The 14,731-nt window shown below is 39.6% G+C and overlaps 1 protein-coding gene across 5 annotated transcripts in view; it reads left to right on the top strand.

Moving 5' to 3' along the window:
• Nucleotides 1–427: 427 nt before the first annotated feature.
• The window catches only part of LOC126987254 (translation initiation factor IF-2-like), a 48,299-nt gene continuing 33,995 nt past the window's right edge, over nucleotides 428–14,731 (top strand). The window contains exon 1 of one of the 5 annotated variants that reach the window (XM_050844092.1): nucleotides 428–541. The gene's annotated coding sequence lies outside the window, so the exon portion shown is untranslated. Of the gene's footprint in view, nucleotides 639–4,850; nucleotides 5,011–9,253; nucleotides 9,375–14,731 lie in introns of those variants that run through there. The other 4 variants (XM_050844088.1, XM_050844090.1, XM_050844089.1 and 1 more) reach the window with 4 other exon arrangements.

Here is a 14,731-nt window from a genome sequence, read left to right as displayed (position 1 = left end):
ATACTCTACGCTTGATGCTTTGAGGCTTACCAATTAATATTAAACACTATTATAAACACACTGGTTCGTGATTTATGTGAGCGTGTTTATCAGTGTTACTTATGGCCATGGTAAAACTCCATATCTCAATTGTCTGACTTATTTTTTATTTTATTCTTATTTCTACAAGACACAACTGTATTACTCCTAACTAATCTTTTATTTTCAAACGATTTTAATATGACATAACACAAAATTAGAGTGCGTTAAAACATACACTAGTGGTGATAAGAGTGGCCTTAGATGAAGATGGATTATGCGTTACAAAAGCATATGTGTATTTTCATTATCATTATCAGTAAACACTTATATACGCCATACAAAACCATGTTCTAATTAGTTTTATGGTGGAGACTCGAACGCACGTCTTCTGGTACATGTATCCCACGTGTTTGTGTTTACGAAGACGAATTCCTTTATTTTACCCCTTTTTTTTCTGTGCTGCGCCATGACCCCGCGTGTGTGGCTGACCCCTGGGTGACCCCTGACCTGCCGTGACCTGGTGAGTGGCGGGGAGACAAGGAAACACCGGCTACCCACCTGACCTGAAACACCTGTAATGTCACCTACCTGCGTGCCATTGTACAGGTTAATTAAAGGTGTGTTTCAATGAGGGGGATATTGACGAAAGTGTAGTCTATTAATTTCAAGATGCTGTCTGCTTATTTCTGGATACAATATGGTGCTGTTTATCAAGGAGGTGTTTTTCTCTGGATATCACTTAATGGTTGAGTTTTCGATACCTTTTGTGGACCGCCGCCGCAGCCTCTAAATAGCTCCCAGAGGTTTGATTTAGACACCCGCGGGAAATACGACTTTCTACTCATCCTCATCCCTATACTGTCCAAATCCCTTATGCAAGAGTTAACCAGCATCTTCACTCTTTCATCCCTATACTGTCCAAATCCCTTATGCAAGAGTTAACCAGCATCTTCACTCTTTCATCCCTATACTGTCCAAACCCCTTATGCAAGAGTCAACCAGCATCTTCACTCTTTCATCCCTATACTGTCCAAACCCCTTATGCAAGAGTCAACCAGCATCTTCACTCTTTCATCCCTATACTGTCCAAACCCCTTATGCAAGAGTCAACCAGCATCTTCACTCTTTCATCCCTATACTGTCCAAATCCCTTATGCAAGAGTTAACCAGCATCTTCACTCTTTCATCCCTATACTGTCCAAACCCCTTATGCAAGAGTCAACCAGCATCTTCACTCTTTCATCCCTATACTGTCCAAACCCCTTATGCAAGAGTTAACCAGCATCTTCACTCTTTCATCCCTATACTGTCCAAACCCCTTATGCAAGAGTCAACCAGCATCTTCACTCTTTCATCCCTATACTGTCCAAACCCCTTATGCAAGAGTTAACCATCATCTTCACTCTTTCATCCCTATACTGTCCAAACCCCTTATGCAAGAGTTAACCATCATCTTCACTCTTTCATCCCTGTACTGTCCAAACCCCTTATGCAAGAGTTAACCAGCATCTTCACTCTTTCATCCCTGTGCTGTCCAAATCCCTAATGCAAGAGTTAACCAGCATCTTCACTCTTTCATCCCTATACTGTCCAAACCCCTTATGCAAGAGTTCACCAGCATCTTCATTCTTTCATCCCTATACTGTCCAAACCCCTTATGCAAGAGTTAAACAGCATCTTCACTCTTTCATCCCTGTGCTGTCCAAATCCTTTATGCAAGAGTTAACCAGCATCTTCACTCTTTCATCCCTATACTGTCCAAACCCCTTATGCAAGAGTTAACCAGCATCTTCACTCTTTCATCCCTATACTGTCCAAACCCCTTATGCAAGAGTCAACCAGCATCTTCACTCTTTCATCCCTATACTGTCCAAACCCCTTATGCAAGAGTCAACCAGCATCTTCACTCTTTCATCCCTATACTGTCCAAACCCCTTATGCAAGAGTCAACCAGCATCTTCACTCTTTCGTCCCTATACTGTCCAAACCCCTTATGCAAGAGTTAACCAGCATCTTCACTCTTTCATCCCTATACTGTCCAAACCCCTTATGCAAGAGTTAACCAGCATCTTCACTCTTTCATCCCTATACTGTCCAAACCCCTTATGCAAGAGTTAACCAGCATCTTCACTCTTTCATCCTTATACTGTCCAAACCCCTTATGCAAGAGTTAACCAGCATCTTCACTCTTTCATCCCTGTGCTGTCCAAACCCCTTATGCAAGAGTCAACCAGCATCTTCACTCTTTCATCCCTATACTGTCCAAACCCCTTATGCAAGAGTCAACCAGCATCTTCACTCTTTCATCCCTATACTCTCCAAACCCTTTATGCAAGAGTTAACCAGCATCTTCACTCTTTCATCCCTGTGCTGTCCAAACCCCTTATGCAAGAGTCAACCAGCATCTTCACTCTTTCATCCCTATACTGTCCAAACCCCTTATGCAAGAGTTAACCAGCATCTTCACTCTTTCATCCCTATACTGTCCAAACCCCTTATGCAAGAGTTAACCAGCATCTTCACTCTTTCATCCCTATACTGTCCAAACCCCTTATGCAAGAGTTAACCAGCATCTTCACTCTTTCATCCCTATACTGTCCAAACCCCTTATGCAAGAGTCAACCAGCATCTTAACTCTTTCATCCCTATACTGTCCAAACCCCTTATGCAAGAGTTAACCAGCATCTTCACTCTTTCATCCCTCACGCTGGTAAACTCTGGAACAATCTTCCTTCACCTGTATTTCCTCCTGCCTACGACTTGAACTCTTTCAAGAGGAGGGTATCAGGACACCTCTCCTCCCGAAATTGACCTCTGAGTTTGGACACTCCTATAACCTCTGTTCTGGAGCAGCGAGTAGCGGGCCTTTTTTTTAATTCTCTATGCCCTTGAGCTGTCTCCTTAGCTATAAAAAGAAAAAAAAAAGTATGTGAGAGCTTGGAAAGGGTATTATTCTCGTGGGGGCAATATTGGAGGCGCGTAGCGAATATGCGACTTTTTTCTGCAGGGAGGTATTTCTCGCAGTACCGTCTGGACCCCCGTTGCATATTTAGACATAGATTTACATAGAAATTCAGACCACACAGACCCCATGGACCGGGAGTGCTACGTTGTGATTTAGTTCAGTTATTTTCATCATTATATCAAATTTGACTTTCTTTTCCTGAACCCACTTGTTGCCGCACTGCATTCAGGGACAGAAAATAAATCCATGTTGTAAATATTAACTTTGCCAGAGTCCTCAACGGTATCCTTTCCATCTCTCGCAGCGTACGGGTGATATTGATCTTCCTTTCGGCCACCTCTTTTGTTTTACTGTAGGAGCAGCGAGTAGCGGGCTTTTTTTTTATTATTGTTTTCTTTTTTTGTGTGCCCTTGAGCTGCCTCCTTTGTTGTAAAAAAAAAAAAAAAGGAGAAAAATGGCAGCTTGGTACTGAACATTCAACTCAACAATAAAACTACCTATTTTTATTATTATTATTATTATTATTATTATTATTATTATTATTATTATTATTATTATTATTATTATTACTAGCTTGACCCAATCCTGTAAACGTAGAAATGAGTGACTAATTAGGTTGCAACACACACACACACACACACACACACACACACACACACACACACACACACACACACACACACACACACACACACCATTCCGGTTGTTCACTGGTTAAAGCTCTGCGCTGCCATGCTTCGCGACCTACCAGACGGAGGTTCGAGCCCCGTTCAGACCGAGATATTTCCACTGGCAAGGAGATTTCTGTTCCCCCTTGAGCAAGAGGATCCAAGGGTCTTCTTCTTCTTCTTCTTTTGAGCTGTAACGCCTTGTATCGTTTCGTAGGTCCTCCTCCTGTTCTGTTAATTCACACACTTTGCGTTTCAATGTAACCTTCTATCTATATTACTTAACGCTCCTCACTATAACATACTATTGCACTATACTTTACAGTGTGTGTGTGTGTGTGTCCCCCCAGTACCCAGAGATCGACTATGATAAGCCTTGCTCTAATCAGGGGAAAGAAATTAAGTGAAGGGAAAATAATGGGAAAAGGGAAGGGAAGGGAGGGGAAAAGAGAGGGTAGGGGAGGAAATGGTAGAGGAAGTGAGGGGAGGGAAGGAAATGGAAGGGGAGGAGGAGGAGGAGATATCTTGGACTAGGAGAGAAAGGAGGAAGAGGAAGAGAAGGAGGAGGAGGAGGAGGAGGAGATATCTTGGACTAGGAGAGAAAGGAGGAAGAGGAAGAAGAGGAGGAGGAGGAGGAGATATCTTGGACTAGGAGAGAAAGGAGGAAGAAGAAGAGGAGGAGGAGGAGGAGGAGGAGGATTGTGTATACCTCTGCATAACTATAAAAGAGAGAGAGAGAGAGAGAGAGAGAGAGAGAGAGAGAGAGAGAGAGAGAGAGAGAGAGAGAGAGAGAGAGAGAGATGACGAGTCCAGTACGTGATCAGGCCCTGGTGAATTGCAGAAACTACCAATGTTTGTCACTGTGGATGGGAAACAATTAATTAAGCTTCAAAATTGTTTCCCAACTGTTTGGATACAAGTTTCATGGTAGGAACGGAGCAACACACACACACACACACACACACTTCCTCCTTCGTCCTCCTCTTCTCTCCCTCTTTCCTCCCTCATTTATCTTCCTTTCCCTTCTTCCTTCCTCCTTCCTCTCCCTTTCCTCCTCTTCCTACTCTCTCTCCTTCCTTTCCTACACACACACACACACACACACACACACACACACACACACACTCAAAACCCTTCCCCCCATTCCCTTAAATACGCGACCATCATCATCATCATCAGCCTTGTTTACATCCAGCGCTCAACATTCAAGTTGCAATATTTACACCTTTCCCGCGCCTTTCCTAACACTCAAGGCCACTGGTACACCCTTCTACGGCGCCTCAGTGCATGTGTACCCAGTGTAGAGGAAGGCAAGACTTACTGACGCCTCTGTGTACCTGTGTTAACTAGAGAAAAGTGAGAGAGATTAGAGGTTAGCGGTAATATTAGTGTTTGCAAGTGTTCCGTCTTCCTCTGCTTCTTCTTGTGACCTCAGTGCTTTTGTGTGTGTGTGTGTGTGTGTGTGTGATAGAGAAATGTATAGAAGGAGAGAAAGTGTGAAGGGAAGAAGAAGGGAGAGAAAGAAAAGAGAAGAGAAAGGAAAGGAGAAAGGGGAGGAGAAGAGAAAGGGATGTTGTAAAGAGTAGAGAAAGGGAGAGGAAGGATAAAGAAGGGAAGGGAAGGGAATGGAAGGGAGAGGGAGGGAGGGAGATGAATAAGGAGGAAAGGGAAGGGAAAGAAAAAGGAAGGGAAGGGAATGGGAGGAAAAAGAAAAGGAATAGAAGGAAGAGGAAGGGAGGGAAATGAATAAGGAATGATAGGGAAGGGAAAAGAAGAGAAGGGAAGGGAAGGGAAGAGAAAGAAGGGGAAGGGAAGGGAAGGGAAGGGAAGAGAAAGAAGGGGAAGGGAAGGGAAGAGAAAGAAGGGGAAGGGAAGGGAAAGGAAGAGAAAGAAGGGGAAAGGAAAGGAAGGGAAGGGAAGGGAAGGGAAGAGAAAGAAGGGGAAGGGAAGGGAAGGGAAGGAAGAAGGAGGGAGGGAAAGGAATTTATAAGGAAGGATAGGGAAGGGAAAGAAGAGAAAGGAAGGGAAGTAGAAGGGAGGAGACAAAGAGGATAGGGAGAAAAGGAAAGAAGGGAAGGGAAGGGAAGGAAATAAAGGAGAATAGGTTGAAAGAAAAGAAGAAAAGGGAAGGGAAGGGAAAGAGAAGGGAAGGAAATGAAGGAGAATAGATTGAAAGAAAAGAAGAAAAGGGAAGGGAAGGGAAAGAGAAGGGAAGGAGATAAAGGATGATAGGTTGAAAGAAAAGAAGAAAAGGGAAGGGAAGGGAAGAGAAAATATATATGCTGTGAGTGTGTGTGTGTGTGTGTGTGTGTGTGTGTGTGTGTGTGTGTGTGTGTGTGTGTGTGTGTGTGATTCAGTGTTTAACCAATCAATCTTTAAGCCCTTCAATTCTCTTCACTTATATCAGTTCAGAGAGAGAGAGAGAGAGAGAGAGAGAGAGAGAGAGAGAGAGTGTGTATAGGAAAGCAAATATAATACTATAGTCTGTACACGGAACAGACCATAGAAGCTTATATATGTTTTTTTTATTTTAGTGTTCTGGTATTGTATTGTGTGTGTGTGTGTGTGTGTGTGTGTGTGTGTGTGTGTGTGTGTGTGTGTGTGTGTGTGTGTGTGTGTGTGTTGTTATCTATGAATTTTAGTGTTTTTTTTCTGTTGTTGTTGTATTAGAAAAAAAAGAGAAAAAAAAACAGGTGATATTGTATACCTATAGATGATATACATACATACATACATACACACATACATACATACATTCATTACATACATACATACACACATACATACATAGGTTAACCATATTTTATTATTATTATTATTATTATTATTATTATTATTATTATTATTATTATTATTATTATTATTATTATTATTTTTCATCTTCCTCTCTTCTTTTATTGCTATTCTTCTTTCTCTCCTTTTCTTCTTTCCATTTTCTTTATTTTCCTTCCCATTTTCTTTATTTTCCTTCCAATTTTCTTTATTTTCCTTCCCATTTTCTTTATTTTTCTTCCCATTTTCTTTATTTTCCTTCCCACTTTCTTTATTTTTCTTCCCATTTTCTTTGTTTTCCCATTTTCTTTATTTTCCTTCCCATTTTCTTTATTTTCCTTCCCATTTTCTTTATTTTCCCATTTTCTTTATTTTCCTTCCCATTTTCTTTATTTTCCTTCCCACTTTCTTTATTTTTCTTCCCATTTTCTTTATTTTCCCATTTTCTTTATTTTCCTTCCCATTTTCTTTATTTTCCCATTTTCTTTATTTTCCTTCCCATTTTCTTTATTTTCCTTCCCATTTTCTTTATTTTCCCATTTTCTTTATTTTTCTTCCCATTTTCTTTATTTTCCTTCCCATTTCCTTTATTTTCCTTCCCATTTCCTTTATTTTCCTTCCCATTTTCTTTATTTTCCTTCCCATTTTCTTTTCTTCCCATTTTCTTTATTTTCTTCCCATTTTTTATTTTCTTCCCAATTTCTTTATTTTCCTTCCCATTTTCTTTATTTTCCTTTCCATTTTCTCAACTTTTTTCCCATTTTCTTTTTGTTTCCCATTTTCTTTGTTTATCTTCCCATTTTCTTTGTTTCCCATTTTCTTTACTTTTCTTCCCATTTTCTTTATTTTCCTTCCCATTTTCTTTATTTTCCTTCCCATTTTCTTTATTTTCCTTCCCATTTTCTTTATTTTCCTTCCCATTTTCTTTATTTTTCTTCCCATTTTCTATTTTCCTTCCCATTTTCTTTATTTTTCTTCCCATTTTCTCTTTTCCTTCCCATTTTCTTTATTTCCCTTCCCATTTTCTCTTTTCCTTCCCATTTTCTTTATTTTCCTTCTCATTTTCTTTATTTTCCTTCCCATTTTCTTTATTTTCCTTCCCATTTTCTTCATTTTCCTTCCCATTTTCTTTATTTTCCTTCCCAATTTATTTATTTTCCTTCCCATTTTATTTATTTTCCTTCCCATTTTCTTTATTTTCCTTCCCATTTTCTTTATTTTTCTTCCCATTTTCTCTTTTCCTTCCCATTTTCTTTATTTTCCTTCCCATTTTCTCTTTTCCTTCCAATTTTCTTTATTTTCCTTCTCATTTTCTTTATTTTCCTTCCCATTTTCCTTATTTTCCTTCCCATTTTCTTTATTCTCCTTCCCATTTTCTTTATTTTCCTTCCCATTTTCTCTTTTCCTTCCCATTTTCTTTATTTTCCTTCCCATTTTCTTTATTTTCCTTCTCATTTTCTTTATTCTCCTTCCCATTTTCTCTTTTCCTTCCCATTTTCTTTATTTTCCTTCCCATTTTATTTATTTTCCTTCCCATTTTCTTTATTTTCCTTCCCATTTTCTTTATTTTTCTTCCCATTTTCAACTTCCTCCATTCTTTCCTTCCTTTTCTTCTTTCTCTCCTCTTCTTCATCTTCTTCCATTCCTCCATCATGACCTTCTACTACTACTACTACTACTACTACTACTACTAACCATTATCCAACTAATTCAGTCTTTAATTTAGGTCTTAATCAACACACACACTCGCCCTAATGAGCCGGCTAAGTCTTCCTAATTAATACGATATCTCAGTGCGCTTGTCATTCACGGAGGCGATATAAATTAATGAGGTAATCAGGCGAGTATTAGTGATTGTTTGATGTGCGTGTGTGTGTGTGTGTGTGTGTGTGTGTGTGTGTGTGTGTGTGTGTGTGTGTGTGTGTGTGTGTGTGTGTGTGTGTGTGTGTGTGTGTGTGTGTGTGTGTGTGTGTGTGTGTGTGTGTTGGGTTGGGTTGTATTGTGTTGTTGTTGTTGTTGTTGTTGCTACTACTACTACTACTACTACTACTACTACTACTACTACTACTACTACTACTACTACTACTACTACTATTGATACCACTGATAACTTACATATGATTAGTGAATTCAATTATGACATTTTGACAGTAACTTAAAGCTGAGAGAGAGAGAGAGAGAGAGAGAGAGAGAGAGAGAGAGAGATGCTACTGCCCAGCCCGAAGCGAGTATTTCCATTTCTCTTCGTTTTTCTTCATATTATTTCGCTCATTCCTTTCTATTTATTTCCCTTAGTGAGTGTTGCAAAAATTATCGCTCAGGGGAAACGATGGAAAGGGGAAATTGGTGTGTGTGTGTGTGTGTGTGTGTGTGTGTGTGTGTGTGTGTGTGTGTGTGTGTGAGAGAGAGAGAGAGAGAGAGAGAGAGAGAGAGAGAGAGAGAGAGAGAGAGAGAGAGAGAGAGAGAGAGAGAGAGAGAGAGATAATACAGAAGGTGTGTGTGTGTGTGTGTGTGAGAGAGAGAGAGAGAGAGAGAGAGAGAGAGAGAGAGAGAGAGAGAGAGAGAGAGAGAGGTATATACACACATACAGAAGGGAATTGTCTGTGTGTGTGTGTGTGTGTGTGTGTGTTTGCTGTTCATCACACACACACACACACACACACACACACACACACACACACACACAATCAGAGAGAGAGAGAGATTCATCCACTAAAACACCTGTGGAGTTTCTCTCTCTCTCTCTCTCTCTCTCTCTCTCAACAACAACAACAACAACAACCTCGTCTTATAAGCCAGGTACAGGGGGTCGGGCAAGGCAGTGTGAGTCGAGCAGTGGAAGGGAGAGGACGCGTCGCTCCCTCCCTCTCTGACTGTGGACCTTGTTGTTGTTGTTGTTTTCGCTCCTTCTTGCCTTCCCTTCGTGTGTTATCGTAAGGTAAAGGAAGGTAAGGCAAGGGAGGGGTAGGGTAAGGTAAGGGAGGAGGGGGGGTAAGGGAGGTTGTGTTTTTTTAAAGTTATGGAAGAAAAAAATATTAATTGGATTTTTTTATTTTTCTTCGATTTTGAGTTTTTTATTTCATTTATTTTTTTATAGATGGATTTTGAGTTTTTTGGGGGATTTTTTTTATGGATTTTGAGTATTTGATTTTTTGGGTATTTTTGGATTTTAACTTTTTGGATATTTTTGGATATTTTTGGATTTCAACTTTTTCATATTTTTGGATATTTTTGGATTTCAACTTTTGCATATTTTTGGATATTTTTGGATTTTAACTTTTTTGGGATATTGTTGGATATTTTCGGATTTCAACTTTTTTGGGATATTGTTGGATATTTTTGGATTTTAACTTTTTTGGGATATTGTTGGATATTTTTGGATTTCAACTTTTTTGGGATATTGTTGGATATTTTCGGATTTCAACTTTTTTGGGATATTGTTGGATATTTTTGGATTTCAACTTTTGCATATTTTTGGATATTTTTGGATTTCAACTTTTGCATATTTTTGGATATTTTTGGATTTCAACTTTTGCATATTTTTGGATATTTTTGGATTTTAACTTTTTTGGGATATTGTTGGATATTTTTGGATTTTAACTTTTTTGGGATATTGTTGGATATTTTTGGATTTTAACTTTTTTGGGATATTGTTGGATATTTTTGGATTTTAACTTTTTTGGGATATTGTTGGATATTTTTGGATTTCAACTTTTTTGGGATATTGTTGGATATTTTTGGATTTTAACTTCTATGGGATATTTTTGGATATTTTTGGATTTTAACAACTTGATTTTTTGGATATTTTTGGATTTCGAATTTTGGATTATTTTCATTTTTGGATTTCGAATTTTGGATTATTTGTATTTTTTGGATTTCGAATTTTGGATTATTTTTATTTTTTGGATTTCGAATTTTGGATTTTTTATCGTTTTTTATTTGAGTTTTGTTTATTTATTTTTCATTTTTACGAGTTAATATTTTATGCTTTTTTAAGTTTAATTTTTCTTTTCTTTTTTCTTGTTTTATTTTACTGTTAACGAATCTCTATTTTCTTTTATTTATTATTATTATTATTATTATTATTATTATTATTATTATTATTATTATTATTATTATTATTATTATTGTTGTTGTTGTTGTTGTTGATGTTGTTTCTTACCTTTCACCTGTTGAGCCTTGATCCTCCTCCTCCTCCTCCTCCTCTTCCTCCTCCTCCTCCTCCTCCTCCTCTTCCTCTCAAGTTCCTCTTCCTCATTTTCCTTTTTTTCCCTTTTCCTTCTTTTCTTGCTCGAATTCTTCACCTTCTTCTTCTTCCTCTTCTTCTTTTTCTTCTTCTTCTTTTTCTTCTTCTTCTTCTTCTTCTTCTTCTTCTTCTTTCTTTTCGTTTATCTTTTCAATTTCGTCTCAATCTCTTTCCTACGTATTCTCCTCCTCCTCCTCCTTCCTCCTCCTCCTCCTCCTCCTCCTCTCAAACTTCCTCTTCCTCATTTTCCTTTTTTTCCCTTTTCCTTCACCTGTTGCTCGAATTCTCCTTCTTCTTCTTCCTCTTCTTCTTCTTCTTCTTTCTTTTCGTATATCTTTTCAATTTCGTCTCAATCTCCTTCCTCCTCCTCCTCCTCTTCCTCCTCCTCCTCCTCCTCCTCCTCCTCTTAATCATCATGTTCATTTTTTATCATTAAGACGAAACTTGTGGACCATTTTCTCTATTGGAAGAAGTTAAGAGGAGGAGGAGGAGGAGGAGGAAGAGGAGGAGGAGGAGAAGGAGGAGGAGGAGGAGGATGTGAAAGAGATGAAGACGAAATTGGAAAGAAAAACAAAAAAAAAAGAAAAAAATAAGGAAAAGGAGGAGGAGGAAGAAGAAGAAGAAGAAGAAGAAGAAGAAGAAGAAGAAGATGAAAATGGTAAGAGATCGAAAAAGAAAAATCAGAAAGAGGAAGGAGGAGGAGGAGGAGGAGGAGGAGGAGGAGAAGATTGATGAAGAAGAAGAAGAAGAAGATAGAAAGAGATAAAAGAGAGAATCAGAAAAAAAGAAAAATCAGGAAGAGGAAGGAGGAGGAAAAGGAGGAGGAGGAGGAGGAGGAGGAGGAGGAGGTATAATGCGGAAGTTTTGAGGAAGTTTTGCACTTTTAAACTTTTGATCAAGAGAGAAAAAAAAAATGTGTGTGTGTGTGTGTGTGTGTGTGTGTGTGTGTGTGTGTGTGTTCTCTCTCTCTCTCTCTCTCTCTCTCTCTCTCTCTCTCTCAAATTGCATTTCTCAATTTTCTCACATCTCGATCTGTCCCAATCTCTCTCTCTCTCTCTCTCTCTCTCTCTCTCTCTCTCTCTCTCCTACAGTGTCAAAAAATGGTGATAAAAAATAATTCGATACTGTGGTCAAGGGAAGGAGGGAGGGAGGGAGGGAAGGGAGGGAAGGGAGAGAAGATTGAGGGAGAGATTGATCAGGGTAAGAAAGAAATGTGTGAAAAGGGAGGAAATTAAAAAGGGAGGGAGGGAGGGAGGGAAGGGAGAAAGGGAGGGAATGGATTAAAAATGAAAGGAAGAGAAGGAAGAGAAATGGGAAGGAAGGGAAGGAAGGGAAGGGGAAGAAGGAAGGAAGGAAGGAAGGAAGGAAGGGAAGGGAAGGGAAGGGAAGGAAGGGAGGGGAAGGGAAAGGGAAGAGAAGGGAAGGAAAAGGAAGGGAAGGGAAGGAAAGGGAAAGAAGGGAAGGGAAGGGAAGGGAAAGAAGGGAAGGAAGGGAAGGGAAGAGAAGGGAAGGAAGGGAAGGGAAGGGAAGAGAAGGGAAGGAAAAGGAAGGGAAGGGAAGGGAAGGGAAGGAAAGGAAGGGAGGGGAAGGAAGGGAAAATTACAGGAAAGGAAAAGGAGTGAAAAGAACGTATTTAAGAAGGAAAAGAAGGAAGGAAAAGGAAGAAAGGAAGGAAGGAGAGAATGAATGAAGTAAGAATGAAAAAAATAGGAAGAAGGGAAAATAAAAGAAGAAAAGTAAAGAGAATAACAACTACTACTACTACTACTACTACTACTACTACTACTACTACTGTGACCATGAAACACCTACTCCCTACCACATGTATTGTAAGTGACAGATCCGAAACAAAGTGGGGAATCCAATATTCTCTCTCTCTCTCTCTCTCTCTCTCTCTCTCTCTCTCTCTCTCTCTCATTTTCTTTTTTTTCCCTTTTTCTTCCCTGACTCAATTTTCCGTGTGTGTGTGTGTGTGTGTTTGTGTGTGTGTGTGTGTGTGTGTGTGTGTGTGTGTGTGTGTGTGTGTGTGTGTGTGTTTGCCTTTCTTTCTCTCTTTCTTTCTCTCTTTCTTTCCCTTTCTTTCTTTCTTACTTTTTTTTCCTATTTATCATTATTATTGTTTTTATCTTCATTTATTCAGGTTAGCATCAGAGAGAGAGAGAGAGAGAGAGAGAGAGAGAGAGAGAGAGAGAGAGAGAGAAAACTTAGAGGAACATGAACTTGAATGACCCAAGTATATCTAACTTGAGAGAGAGAGAGAGAGAGAGAGAGAGAGAGAGAGAGAGAGAGAGAGAGAGAGAGAGAGAGAGAGAGAGAGAGAGAGACAGACAGACAGACAGACAGACAGACAGACAGACAGACACACACACACACACACACACACACACAGAGAGAGAGAGAGAGAGAGAGAGAGAGAGAGAGAGAGAGAGAGAGAGAGAGAGAGAGAGAGAGAGAAGAGAAAACTTAGAGGAACATGAACTTGAATGACCTAAGTATCTCTAAACTTTCGAGAGAGAGAGAGAGAGAGAGAGAGAGAGAGAGAGAGAGAGAGAGAGAGAGAGAGAGAGAGAGAGATTTACATAGATTTACATAGAAAATCAGACCACACAGACCCCATGGTCCAGACTTGGTGGTCTGTCCTTAAACCTAAGTGATTTTACATTAATCAGAAGACTCCAAAACGTTGCATTTCTACTCTAGTTGATATTAAGTTGAAGGAAGTGACGGTCGAGCTTATTTTGAAGGAGTCAATCGTGTTACACTGGACCACTGACGGTGGAAGCTTATTCCATTCTCGCACTACAACGTTGGTGAAGAAAAATTTGGTGCAGTCTGAATTTACTTGTCTACATCTGAGTTTTACGCCATTGTTCCTCGTGCGCAAAGTGTCATCGATCATAAACAATGTTGATCTGTCTACATTCGTGAAACCATTAAGTATTTTAAAACATTCGATCAGTTTTCCTCGGAGGCGACGTTTCTCAAGAGAGAACATGTTAAGGGTAGAAAGCCTTTCTTCGTAGGATTTGTTGCGCAAGGAAGGATCATTTTCGTTGCCCGACGCTGAACACCTTCTAATTTAGCAATATCCTTTGCATGGTGGGGAGACCAAACTGTACCGCATATTCCAAGTGGGTCTGACTAAACTGTTGTAGAGCAGGAGTATTACATCTTTATTCTTGAATACAAAGTTTCTTTTAATGAAGCCCAACATTCTGTTCGCTTTATTTGCTGCATCGATGCATTGCTGTGAGAATTTGAGGTTTGACGCGATTTTGACCCCAAGTCTTTGACGCATTGAACGCTTTTGAGTTTAACGCCGCGCATTTCGTATTCGAACTTCTTATTCCTCGTTCCAACTTGAAGGACCTGGCACTTGTCTACGTTAAAGGGCATCTCCCATCTATCCGACCAAGTTGAAATTTTGTGCAAATCCTCTTGGAGGCTTTGCCTGTCTTCGTCAGTGAGAACCGAGTTGCCAATCTTTGTGTCGTCTGCAAATTTACTAATGCGGTTATTGAGTCCAACATCCACGTCGTTGATGTAAATAATGAAGAGCACTGGGCCAAGGACCGAGCCCTGAGGGACGCCACTAGTGACAGGCGCCCACTCTGAGTTAAATCCGTCAATCACTACTCTTTGTTGTCTGTTGCTCAACCAATTCGCGATCCATTGGTTTACTTGACCGTCAATACCTATTTGCTTTAATTTGTAAAGTAATTTATGATGCGGGACTTTATCAAACGCTTTCTGGAAATCAAGATTGACTACGTCCAGTGATTTGGTTACGTCATAAACAGTGAAGAGGTCGTTATAAAAGGTTAATAGGTTTGATAGGCAGGATCTTTTGTTTCGGAAGCCATGTTGTGAGTCCCCAATTAATGAGTGGCTTTCAAGGTAACTCACAATTTTGTCTCTAATTATGCCCTCAAGTAGCTTACCTACAACCGAAGTTAGACTAATGGGCCTGTAATTAGAGAGAGAGAGAGAGAGAGAGAGAGAGAGAGAGAGACACACACACACACACACACACACACACACACACAGACACACACACAC

Source organism: Eriocheir sinensis, chromosome 64, assembly GCF_024679095.1.
Source record: "Eriocheir sinensis breed Jianghai 21 chromosome 64, ASM2467909v1, whole genome shotgun sequence".
Taxonomy (NCBI): domain Eukaryota; kingdom Metazoa; phylum Arthropoda; class Malacostraca; order Decapoda; family Varunidae; genus Eriocheir; species Eriocheir sinensis.
Note: the sequence above shows the minus strand (reverse complement) of the source record. Positions and strands in the feature narration are given on the sequence as shown.